At 33.5% G+C, this 13,869-nt stretch overlaps 1 long non-coding RNA gene across 1 annotated transcript; it reads left to right on the top strand.

Moving 5' to 3' along the window:
* Positions 1-2,008: 2,008 nt before the first annotated feature.
* LOC139503896 (uncharacterized) lies at positions 2,009-12,527 on the top strand. Its single transcript, XR_011659216.1, has 4 exons — positions 2,009-2,142; positions 6,538-7,852; positions 9,839-10,331; positions 10,467-12,527. It is a non-coding gene; the product is annotated as an uncharacterized lncRNA (long non-coding RNA).
* Positions 12,528-13,869: the final 1,342 nt, after the last annotated feature.

Here is a 13,869-nt window from a genome sequence, read left to right on the forward strand (position 1 = left end):
AAAAATATTAGTCATTTCTTATAATTTAATTCTAAATTCCATTTTAAACCGTAGAAAACCATGAAAAAAACGTTGATGACGTCACTGTCACATGACTAAATTATATCTATGGGCTAATAACACAATAACGTCAGCCAAGCAGAAGACGCGTTGCATCCAAAATTAAATTATTGGCTTTTAAATAAAATGATTCCGTTTTTGGTAACTTAAGTACAAGCGATGCATGAAAAATGAATGTATGCACAAAAGTAATAAAAGCACTATGGTTTGTATCTGACTTTCTATGTATGTGTCTATTCACATCGTAGCAGAGGGTGGGACCTTATTTCTGTATTCTTCAGTGCGTTTTATGCATCATCATGGTTTCAAAGTTTTTTAAAAGGTTAACGTTGTTGTTTGTATTTTTCTTTCTGCTGAGGTATAAGTAAATGAATCCACAGTATGCGGCAGTATCTAATAAAATACAAATAATTCAGTACCGCTACTCTCACAGTCGCTATATCAATTCCTGTCTTCTTCTTTTCCTTTTTTCTTCTTTTTTTTTTTTAATCATACAGCCACACGAAGTTTCAGAAAAGAGAATAAGAGACAAAAACATAAAGCTCAGAAAACTAGGCAAACTAATCAAGTTACGAATAGCAAAAAATTATCTATACAAAAGGGATTTAGGACCCGATCTAAACTCTCATCATGTTGATGTATTAAACATTTTTCATAATCATTGATGATTATATGCCATTGTTATGGTTTTTTTTTTATAAATCGGTAAACATGATGATATTTTTAATATAAAAGATCTTGTTATTCAAAGTGATTTTTTAACATTTCCATGACATTTACCTTATATATTTAACAAAACATTCTCTGCTAGGGGCAAGTCTTAAACTTGTTTTGGGATTAGATCGAAATTATAATCCGTGTGCAAAGTGTCGTCCCTCTTCTGTTGTAAGGTGACGGTTTTTTTTTTGCTCCGTGTTGAAGACTTCACAGTGACTTTGTGATGACGAAAAGTAATTACAGCGCTGTTTCTCTGCTTTTTCGAGTTTTGGATTTAACATTTCAGACAAAGTTGCGAAGTTTATTTTTTTTATTTTTTTTTTATTTTATTTTTTTAGGGGGAGGGGTCCTCGCTGCAATGATATGAAGTAATGTATTAGCTACCAGATTATGCAAGCAGGGTACAGTCACATTATTTGTCTTACAGGTCCTAATTAAGATATCGGTATTCGAAAATTGATCTGTTTTCTAATCAAGCGTGTCCTTTTTGCGATTGTGACATTTTGACTGTGAGAATTCCCATGGCGGGAGATGAAGGTCAAGGATTTATAACCAGCAGACGACCTTGGGATTGCATAGCAGGAGATGCTAACGACGCCTCGTTCTCGCTAATTTTAAAGATCATGTGATGTATACCAAGGTTTTCGTTTGTTACCTTGATATTCAGTAATATTGGTAAACTACTATCGTCTTAATCGGTTAACAAGACAATAAACGAAAAACAAACAAATATGATTTAATTAGTTAAAATTCAGGTATTTCTTTACTGGGAGGAAGATCAGGAGATCTATGGACTTTCATAAAGATTTTTTAAGAAAGTGAATATAAGTCAAAAAGAAGTATTTGAAAATAGAATCACACTATAGTATATTTATGGTCTAATTTAAAAAATAAGATTGCTAAAAAAAAAAAGTGCATTTGTGACCCTTTAAATTCACATTCTGTGTGTCCCACATTCACACATTCAGACAATATGGCGGATTTAGAGGTTTTTTCACCCCCCCCCCCTTTTTTTCTGGGAAAAAAACTTGATGGTTGGATTATGAATCACTGAAAAATGACAGGAGAGATTCCGCTCTAAAGTTAGAAAACTCAAAAAAATATCAAAGGTTTTTATATCAATAATTGCCAAGGATTTGTATATGCATAGATAACATATAGATGTAAACCGTCAATTTTTTTACCTGTGGCCTTTTAAACATTAGAGTTGTCTCGCTTTGGCTCCAACAATAAATGTAAAAATAGATTTCCTATGTTGGGGAAATTCCATGATGTCAGGAAACCACGGTCTAGGAATGTGATAAGAAAGAGCAATGAACGTCTTTGTTTACAAATGTAGAAATGTGTAAATAAATGTAAATAAGGGTAAGTTCGATACAGCGATACGTGTTTGTTTACAAAATCTCGTATGTTAATTTTTTGGACAATTACCAAAAACGTCGTGGGACCAGCCGACGGAGTCATGTGCATCGTATTGGATACATTTCCAATAACAGCATTTTAGATATATGATCTATTTTGAAAACCACTTATCTAATATTCTGCTTGAAATATTGACCGAGGTCCGGAAGTTGACTGTAAACTGTTGCCCTCCCCCTTTTTTGGATGAGTGTTTACAAAATGTTTACAAAAATTATGTTTATATTGATTGCTGTAGACAAAAATCAAATGTAAGGGTATGTAGGGAAAACTAAAGAAACAGAAACATATCTGTAACCATGGTTACACTTAAATCATCTTATTTATTTTGATAATTGCTTATAAATTGATAAAAATGAAAGTTTCTTTCATCTACCCAACATACATGATCATACATGTGTAGTGCATGAATTTGTGAAATAAATCATATAATATGAGAGACATGTATCTCGTTCAGTGTTACTATGTTCATTTGTGTTACTAAGTCTTTTGATTGAGTTGAGCCATCCCAATTTATATTTTATAATGTGTCTTTCTATGTTGGGATGTTACACTATCATGACTATTGTTTCAGATAAGCCCGTTAAAGGGTGAAGGTTTGGTACCATTAAAAGGTTTAAACTGCAATTGTTTGCACTTTCCTAAGTCAGGAATCTGATGTTCAGTAGTTGTCATTTGTTGATGTGGTTCATAAGTGATTCTCTTTTCATCTTTTTAATACATGTATAGATTAGACTGTTGGTTTTCCTGTTTAAATGGTTGTACACCAGTAAATTTTTTAGGCCCTTTATAGCTTGGTGTGAGCTAAGCCAAGGCCCTGTGTTGAAGACTATACCTTGACCTTTAATGTTTTACTTTTATAATTGTGACTTGGATGGAGAGTTGTCTCATTGGCACTCATACCACATCTTCCTATATTTATTTATGTTGAGGATTTCTAAACTAATGTTGCACAGTATGTACAAGTGTTATTTTGGGGCAAAAACATGTAATAAACAATTAAAACAAAGCATCATGCACATACAAAACATACAACAAAACAAAGCCAAAAGAAATAGTGTCTTATATCAAAAACCACAAGAGTTGACTGGAGTATATGATGATCATATTATATGTACATGTATGGTCAGCCCCTGATATTCATCAGACAAGCAAATAATTTATAGAAATAAGAAGATGTGGTATGACTGCCAATGCAGGGGCGGATCCAGCCATTCTAAAAAAAGGGGGGTCCCAACCCAGAGTAAAGGGGGAAAGGGGGGTTCCAACTATATGCTCCCATTCAAATACATTGATTGTCCCAAAAAAGGGGGGTTTCGACCCCCCGTAACCCTCCCCCTTTTAGATCCAGCATGAATGCAATGAGACAGCTATCCACCGAAGTTTAAATGAAATGTGTGCATATGAAGTGGTTCAACCCAATTGTTGTCAGATATCAGTCAAATCATGCAATAAGTGCCTGCCTAGTCCTCGAAGAACTTAGGCATATATGTACATGTCAGTGTTCTCCCGAGGGCCTTTTTAGCATAATGGTAATGTGATGCTATATATCATATATCTGAATGTGATCGGAACTCCCCTTTTTAGGTCACCTGGCCTAAAAGGCCAAGTGAGCTTTTCTCATCAATTGGCGTCCGGCGTCCATCGTCGTCCGTCGTCGTTGTTAACTTTTACAAAAATCTTCTCCTCTGAAACTACTGGGCCAAATTAAACCAAACTTGGCCACAATCATCATTGGGATATCTAGTTTAAAAAATGTGTCCGGTGACCCGGCCAACCATCCAAGATGGCCGCCATGGCTAAAAATAGAACATAGGGGTAAAATGCAGTTTTTGGCTTATAACTCAAAAACCAAAGCATTTAGAGCAAATCTGACATGGGGTAAAATTGTTAAACAGGTGAAGATCTATCTGCCCTGAAATTTTCAGATGAATGGGATAACCGGTTGTTGGGTTGCTGCCCCTGAATTAGTAATTTTAAGGAAATTTTGCTGTTTTTGGTTATTATCTTGAATATTATTATAAATAGAGATAAACAGTAAACAGCAATAATGTTCAGCAAAGTAAGATTAACAAATAAGTCAACATGACTGAAATGGTCAGTTGACCTCTTTAGGAGTTATTGCCCTTTATAGTCAATTTTTAACAATTTTTTTGTAAATCTTAGTAATATTTTACAAAAATCTTCTCCTCTGAAACTACTGGGCCAAATTAATCCAAACTTGGCCACAATCATCTTTTGGGTTAGTAGTTTGAAAAATGTGTCCGGTGACCCGGCCATCAAACCAAGATGGCCGCCATGGCTAAAAATAGAACATGGGGTAAAATGCAGTTTTTGGCTTATAACTCAAAACCCAAAGCATTTAGAGCAAATCTGACATGGTGTAAATTTGTTTATCAGGTCAACATTTATCTGCTCTGGAATTTTTTGATGAATTGGACAACCCGTTGTTGGGTTGCTGAATGGGGACATATAGTTGGAACATCCCCCTCTTTTTCTCCTGGGTTGCCAACAGTGGGCGCTTCGTATACATGGAAGACAGGAAGTGTACCCAAATTCCTTTTAATCACGTTTGTATCTACCTATTAACTAAATGTCTGCATACTATTAGAAAAATTGAGAGATCAGGGGGCTTCTACCATTGCCCTGTGCCCTTTGTCCTAAAATTTTGACAATTTTTAGCTAAAAAGTGACCATGTAAGCCCTCCGTAGATATCGAAGACGACTTTATTCTGGGAAATCCTTTTGATACAACCTTTATATATACAGACTCTATGATTTAGTTGAATTTTATGGACATTGGGAACTAGGGGTCTCACCCTCATTTCAGTGGTCTGAGGTAGATTTTCACTATATTTTTCTCTTTTGGGCTTTCCATAACAATTTCTTTTTATATTTCAAAATGTTTCTAGCGTGATCGGTTTTACTTTTTGTTTTAAGAAATATCATATATAAAAAGTACACCTTCGAAGTTCTTATATTGACAAAAATCCATATTATATAAAGACAAATATGCCAGTTAGAAAAGGGTGTATATTCGAGAACAACTAGAATTTACGACAGTTCGAAGAGGTCATGAAACGGTTTTCTACGTATCTTATCAGTCCTCTTAACTATGAAAATCATGCTTTAATTTTATTAAGTATTTCTTTTTTTATGATTTTCAACTAAATTTTGAATATCAAATAACGAACCGGCTGCTAACTTCACATACATGATGTACCATCCTTACACTACTTGTAAATTATGTATAAAGAAATGTCAGGTTTTGGACTATTTACCAAAAAAGCGGGCATAGGCAACAGCATAGTGTATTGCACAAAAGCAAAAAAGGGGGATAACATTTTTTCTTTTAGGGGGGAGGGGGTCAATTCGCAACAGCATACTAGTGTATTGCAAAAAAGGAAAAGAAGGGGAGTTCACAACAGCATCAATAAATGTATGAATTCAAATCATATGACCAATTCTAAGTTCTTTGACTACAGTTATTTTGTGTCAGAAACCTGTTGTGTGTCAAATATTTAATTACAATCCAAATTCAGACATGTATCAAGCGCGAGTATTATGTCCATTTTTTGTCCCAACTGTTCAGGGTTCATATCCAGCTGAGCTATTTATTTATATATTTTTTTTATTTCAATGTAACCGTAGCCAGTGCCATAGAAATATTTTCTCCCGACTGACGGTTAAACGCTTGCCAACGTGGAGTGTCCGTTGCTTGTGCGGGATGTACAATTTTGAATCCACGCCTGGTCAGAATGGGGACGTTAAATCCGCATTCGTCTCAACTCGGCCGATTCCGTACCCTTATTTAACGGAAAGAAGAGAGGAGCGGATTCTACTGTGGTTTGCCAAATGGTTAAATCCGATGTGTCATGTAAAATTGTGCCACGCTCTTAACTTGATTAGAACCTTTGCAAGTTGCAACAAGTCTTTGAATGGTCCGAAGGTGGCCTGTTGCAAGGCCAAATGTCTGTTCCTATCCAATTTACCCTCATTGTCAAGTGGTAGTGTTGCAAGGCCAAATTTACCCTCATTTTCCAGCATGTCCAGTGGTAGTCCAAATTTTCCCCGGCGACACCGATGGCCTATTTTACAAGATCTACCTACTATTAAATTGTTCTTATCATGCTTATTGTAAACTTGTTCTCGTCCTTCACATGCATTAATATTTGCCACTGGAGGTTAAGCAACCATCTTGAAATCAATCAATCAATCAATCAATCAATCAATACTATCGAACGTTGAACAATTTAAACTAAACCAAATAATCTAAAGATCATCCACGAATTGAAAACATATATATATAATTATGATTTTTTTTTATATCTTATTTTTCAGAACTTGTAAAGTGAACCGAAAATGGCAATGGAATCTCTCGGATTAATTCTTATGATACCGTTTTGTGTTTGTTTTATTTTACTATTTGTTGTATGCTGCTTTGCAGAACAGCTTAAACGAATGTGTCGAATGCCAAGTCAGTTGCCTCGTAGTCAAACTGACACTAGACGGCGTAGGAATCGCCGTAGCAGACGATTATATGACTTATCGGGGCCGCCTGTAGAAGGGAGACGACCCACTGAGGAAGATGTAGAAGCCTTACTTAGAAGTCGAAGACGGACCGAATCCGGTGATTCTACGGACACTCAGTCCTGTCCATGTAATGTGGTCATCATTACAAACGAGAGTGGTATGACGTCATACGTTGAATCTCAAAGTTTTCTTAATTTAGCGGGATTATCAGCTTCCCAAACATTAAACCTGGCTGGACCTTTAAGTATCTCGCAGACTGTGATAACAAACGTAGCGCAAAATGCCGGAGAGTCTTACGGTTCCGCACGGTCATTGGGTCAATCCAATCTATCATTTACTGTTATTGAACATCATCAGTCTCAAACTGAACAGAATCAAAGTCAAAGCTGACGAAGATACTTAAACAAGTCTGTGCTAATAGTTGGAATAAACAGTGTGTTCAGTTAGACAATATGAATGTGTGCTTTAAATGGAGCTTATCTGTGTGTTTAGAAAGCCATATGAACATAATGTTTACAGAGGATTTATACTGTTCTTAGTTTAACAAATGAACAATTCTCTTATAAAAAGTACTTGATTTGAATTGAACAAATGCTTTAAACATTTTTGCAATGAGCATCTTAAACACTAGAAAGCCATATATGAACATGATGTTTTACCAAGATTTTGTACTGCTATTACTAGTAGTTGAACAAATGAACAAAACTCGTGGTTTTTTTTATTTTTTTATATTTTTGTGTATTTAAATGGGACAAAATGCATTAAACATTATTTGCAAAGGGCATCTTAAACACTAGATGGCCATGCGAACATATCTTTTTTTTACTTTTCTTGGTTGAACAAATGAACAAAAATACTTTAGTAACTTGTATTGAATTTTGAGATTATTTGAATTGAAAAAAATATTTGTGTTACTTGCAAGGGGCATCTTAATATAAACTAGTTAATGGAACTAAATTTTGTGTTTTGTTGAATTAGATATAAAACATTTAACAATATTTTTCAAAGGCATTTTGAATACTAGCTAAGTTGAAATGAATTTTGTGTTTATTTTAATTGACTGAAATACTTTAAACAATATTTGTCTTGGGCATCTAGAACTCTGTAAAGAGGTCTTGCAGAAGCTTTATTTGTGCAGAATTTCAGATTAGCAAAGCCTGAACTGTAATCAAATATACACATTTTTATACGACCGCAAAATTTGAAAAAATTTTCGTCGTATATTGCTATCACGTTGGCGTCGTCGTCGTCGTCGTCGTCGTCGTCCGAATACTTTTAGTTTTCGCACTCTAACTTTAGTAAAAGTGAATGGAAATCTATGAAATTTCAACACAAGGTTTATGACCACAAAAGGAAGGTTGGTATTGATTTTGGGAGTTTTGGTCCCAACATTTTAGGAATTAGGGGCCAAAAAGTGCCCAAATAAGCATTTTCTTGGTTTTCGCACTATAACTTTAGTTTAAGTTTATAGAAATCTATGAAATTTTGACACAAGGTTTATGTCACAAAAGAACGGTTGGGATTGATTTTGGGAGTTTTGGTTTCAACAGTTTAGGAATTAGGGGCCAAAAAAGGGCCCAAATAAGCATTATTCTTGGTTTTCGCACAATAACTTTAGTTTAAGTAAATAGAAATCAATGAAATTTAAACACAATGTTAATGACTACAAAAGGAAGGTTGGTATTGATTTTGGGAGTTTAGGTCTCAACAGTTTAGGAATTAGGGGCCAAAAAGGGACCCAAATAAGCATTTTTCTTGGTTTTCGCACCATAAAGTTAGTATAAGTAAATGAAATCTATGAAATTTAAACACAAGGTTTATGACCATAAAAGGAAGGTTGGTATTGATTTTGGGAGTTTTGGTCCCAACAGAATAAGGGGCCCAAAGGGTCCAAAATTAAACTTTGTTTGATTTCATCAAAATTGAATAATTGGGGTTCTTTGATATGCCGAATCTAACTGTCATGACTGTGTATGTAGATTCTTAACTTTTGGTCCCGTTTTCTAATTGGTCTACATTAAGGTCCAAAGGGTCCAAAATTAAACTTAGTTTGATTTTGACAAAAAAATGAATCAGTTAGGTTCTTTGATATGCTGAATCTAAAAATGAATAAATGGGGTTTTTTGATATACCAAATCTAACTGTGTATGTAGATTCTTCATTTTTGGTCCTGTTTTCAAATTGGTCTACACTAAAGTCCAAAGGGTCCAAAATTAAACTTAGTCTGATTTTAACAAAAATTGAAATCTTGGGGTTCTTTGATATGCTGAATCCAAAAATGTACTTAGATTTTTTATTATGGGCCCAGTTTTCAAGTTGGTCCAAATCAGGATCTAAAATTATTATATTAAGTATTGTGCAATAGCAAGTCTTTTCAATTGCACAGTATTGCGCAATGGCAAGAAATATCTAATTGCACAATATTGTGAAATAGCAAATTTTTTTTTAATTAGAGTTATCTTTCTTTGTCCAGAATAGTAAGCAAGAAATATCTAATTGCAAAATATTGTGCAATAGCAAGATTTTTTTTTAGTTGGAGTTATCTTTCTTTGTCCAGAATCAACTTAAATCTTTGTTATATACAATATACAATGTATATTCACTTTTTACTACCAACTGATAAATTAAAATAATCTTTACCATTCAGTGATAACAAGCAGTTTTTTTACATCTTAATAATTTATGATGTATTTAAATGAGTAGTTATTGTTGCAAACTCCATTAGAAATTTTAATTGAGATTAGTTTTGGAGTAAGGGAAAGGGGGATGTGATTAAAAAAATTGGGTTCAATTTTTCTCATTTGAAATTTCATAAATAAAAAAGAAAATTTCTTCAAACATTTTTTTGAGAGGATTAATATTCAACAGCATAGTGAATTGCTCTAAGAGAAAACAAAAATTTTAAGTTCATTAGAACACATTCATTCTGTGTCAGAAACCTATGCTGTGTCAACTATTTAATCACAATCCAAATTTAGAGCTGAATCCAGCTTGAATGTTGTGTCCATACTTGCCCCAACTGTTCAGGGTTCAACCTCTGCGGTCGTATAAAGCTACGCCCTGCGGAGCATCTGGTTTAAATTTAAGTGTATATTTGATTAGAGTTCAGGCTTTGCTAATCTGAAAACAATTTCTACCCAGTTTTTTTTTAATTTTATAGTAATATTATGAACCTACAAACAATCTCCTTCACTTTTAATTAATAAGAAGTGCCATATTTGAAACAAATGCTAAAAAATGTATTTTTCACATCATTTATGTAGTTTTTTTTACTGTTGAATTGAAATCATCATGCATTCTCATTTTAAACATTGAAGTAATTATATCTTATAATTTGAGATAATTAAAACATATACAGAGGTTAAGAAGCTGATAGCAGTGTCGGTTTTAACTTTCTTGCTTCATAACAACTATCCCTGTTTTTAATCAACACTTTATTGATCATTATCTTGTTTACCAGTCGTATGTTTTATTGTACTAGTATTGTAATTATTCTTGTTTTGAGCAAGGTTAACTTTCTGGTAGCAATATATGTCAGAGCCAGGCTTTGAACTGGGTACGAAATGCTCTCACTTAATCAGTACCAATGCAATGTGTTAAAAGTCCTATATATCTTTATTCTCAATAAACCATATACATAGGTATAGAGAAGAGAAGACAATTATGTACAATATTTACAACAAGACAGAACAAACAAAATAGTTGCTAAGACAATATATGAAGTCAATTTTAGCCAGGAGCACTCATCATGTACACTATAACTCATGTTTTTCATAAGAAAGGACGACTAATACAGAGTATACATATGTACATGTAATAAGAGGATGATAAGAATCATTATTGTACATTACTCGAATTTATTCAAAGAGGCATTTCATATTAACGTAGTATGACAACTTTCAATCAACCAATCAATCTGTTTGCATTATTTGAAACAGGCTTAGTAAAATTCAGAATGGAAATGGTGAATATGTCAAAGAGACAACATCCCTACCATAGAAAAAAACAACAGCAGAAAGTCATTAACAGGTCTTCAATGTAGCAAGAAATTCCCGCACCCGGAGGTGTCCTTCAGCTGACCCCTAAACAAATATAAACTAGTAGTATATTAATATTGTATGGTTATACATATACCATCATGGCATTGGTTGAAAATCTGTAATTTTCTGTTAAATATATTATTATAGTGTGTTTTTTTCAAGACTGTTGAATTAAGCATATATTATTTAAAAAAAACATATGTTGACATCCAGTCTCATTGACATACATGAAATAGGTCTCACATAATTTTTTCTTCTCAATTTTAATGTTATTAGTTACAAAAATGTACTGATTTTTATGACAATACTATTCCAAATGCTTTTTTATGATAGCTCATAATGTTAGTATGAAATATTTTCCAGGATACATTACTACACTTTACAGGGTATCATAAGTTATCAATATATGAGGGTATTGCTTTATATTATGTGGGTATATGTTTTACTTACCATTTTCTTATTGTAATATTTTATAAAAATTATACCATCACATTTTAAATTACATTTGGAAGTTTATTACTTATACTGTAGCTTTCTTAGATTAAGTCACTACCGCCAGCCCTACGTAGATGATTTATTTCTACTTCTCAAATTCAACTTAAAATATCTTTAAGAATATTGTACTCAGGAGCTTATCTTTTAATCAAATTGTATAGTCTATACAGTTCTAAGAATGAAGGATCAGAAATGACATATACATGACACATTCCCCATTTCCTTTTTCAATTTTTTCTCAGATTTCGTACATAAATTTTGTTCACCTTCTTTCCCCTCACAGAAGTAAAGCATGCATATCAAAACCCACCTAGGCTGTACTGTAATTGAGGATCAACATTATGGTGTAATTGTATTTATGCTTTCAGTACCCTTTCTAAGGTAATTTTAGAACAATTGTAAATTGATTTTTGAATATTCCTTGAGGCAAATCTCATATAAAGATGTAGAATATATTTGTAAACATTTAGAAAATTATATGTCATGCACCTGATTCTTTGAAGTTTAAGTTCGAACACTGGCACTGCATGTGAAAGTTACGTTCATCTCCTGTCTCGATTGACTTTGATCTCCAATTTTCCTGGCATGAGTCAGTGGTTGTCTCAGGGCAATCTGGTTTCCGCAACCAATTACAACTGACCTTAATGTTTAAGCCAATAGTGCTGAAAGTGACGGTAAACACAATAAATCAGTCATTCAATCTTCTGATTTTTTTTCTCCATTGACTTTTATACCGAGAATTAAAGCTTTTCGTGTGTTGTTCAGTATATGGACGCAAATCAGAAACTCCGGCATCATTATCATTATTTATAAGTCCACACTTATACCCAGAAGGCTTAAGGTCATGGTGTTGGTGAAATTTCGAGAGAACAATATCACTTCATAAAATAATAAAATCCAAAAGATCAAACAGTCAGAAATTCTTAAGATGATAAATAAAGAGAAAATACTAATGCCAAAAGATTTGAATAGCAAAATAGATATTTTTTAAAGTAATAAAGTGAGTTCACAGACATAATTAATAAATAAGTCATTCAGGTAATTTAACAATGAGGATTTTGCTCCAGTTTTCTGATTTGCGTCTATAATATCATGAACATGATGCTACTTCTTGATAGCTTTGAAAGTGCAATCCATCAGTAGGCGTTTTAGTCTCTAGATGATCAAGCTGAAATAACAAAGTTTGTGTTTTAATGTATATTTTTGTTATCAAACTTAAATATTTTAATATGTTTTGTGTAATGAATAGAATATTAAATCTTGTGATGTTTTATTTATTATCTGATTGAAAGATATGCATACATTGTAGATTAGATGGCAATTGAAATGTAAACTTCCACATGCCAAAACGTTAATCCTATTATCTACTACACCAAAGAGTTGACTGTAAGATTAGTGATTTCCCCCCTAAATAAGTTTTAACAGGACCGTCCGTTTTGGTGTGCGGTATGAATTAACATTACTAATACAGAGCAACATACGATCAGGATGGAGACATTCAATCCTATGTCTCAAATAGGGAGAGTCCAACACTTAACAAGATGACGAAACCATTAAAAAGCCTATACGAGGGGATAGTAGGTGTTGCATATCAATATTTCTCCCCATGCACTACAGCTTACGATGACTTTTCAATAGCCAGAGATAAACTCACCATAGATACCAGGATAAAATTTTATATTTACGCCAGACGCTCGTTATTCCCATCCAGACAACTAGTGCTAGGCATAAATGATACCAGGAAACGAAAGATAACTCTAATGTCACTCGCAGTAAAGTGGTATCCATGTCAACTCTTTGCAACCGAGCCAGAATATCATTCTAAATTCGGTTACATGTGTTATAACCAATTCAAGTGGCCACTTCGAACGCCAATCTTCATAGATTTCTTTCAATTTAAACACCCAAAAAATACTCTCCGTTCCACTTCTGTCATAACACAAACGTTTACACTTCAACAGTTTTCGAAATTATTTTTATGCAGTTAAGCTGCATTATGCGAGCACCCTAGATTTGTGTTCTACCCAATAAATCATGAGATACTTGCCATTGTTATTATCTAGCTTGCTAATATGTTATATATAACTAATTGAACACTTTTTTAATACTTTTTATTCTGGATTACAAAAAAAATGACCAGAAAAACCTTAAATGATCGTCGATTTATCCAAAAGTTTTAAAGTTACACATAGGAAGTAGTGCTTATTAAGAATCCTTGTGTAGTTCATTATGACTTGTGCTTTTAGCTAAGATGTCAAAGAACAATTGTATGAAATATTTAATCGCCGAAAATCTCTTAAGACAAGCAGTTTAGATTTCCCAAATAACAAAAGTCGTAGGAATATGGTTTGTCATCAATACGTAGTACAACTACGTCAGTAGTCTATTATATAATAAGTTCAACTGTTCATGCTGTTGGCGGCAATTTCAAATTAGAAAAAGAAATTTTCGTAGCTTTTCAATTTGGAGGCAGGTGTGCAAATTAGCGGTGGTCCGAGGTCCGCGACCTTCCACTTTGCAAGCGGAATTTAGACTAGGATAGTTGGTTTCTAGCTACGCCCGACGTAGTCACCTTACATTTGAAAGAAAATAAGAAATTACTTTG

This window comes from Mytilus edulis, chromosome 14 (genome assembly GCF_963676685.1).
Source record: "Mytilus edulis chromosome 14, xbMytEdul2.2, whole genome shotgun sequence".
Classification (NCBI taxonomy): Eukaryota; Metazoa; Mollusca; class Bivalvia; order Mytilida; family Mytilidae; genus Mytilus; species Mytilus edulis.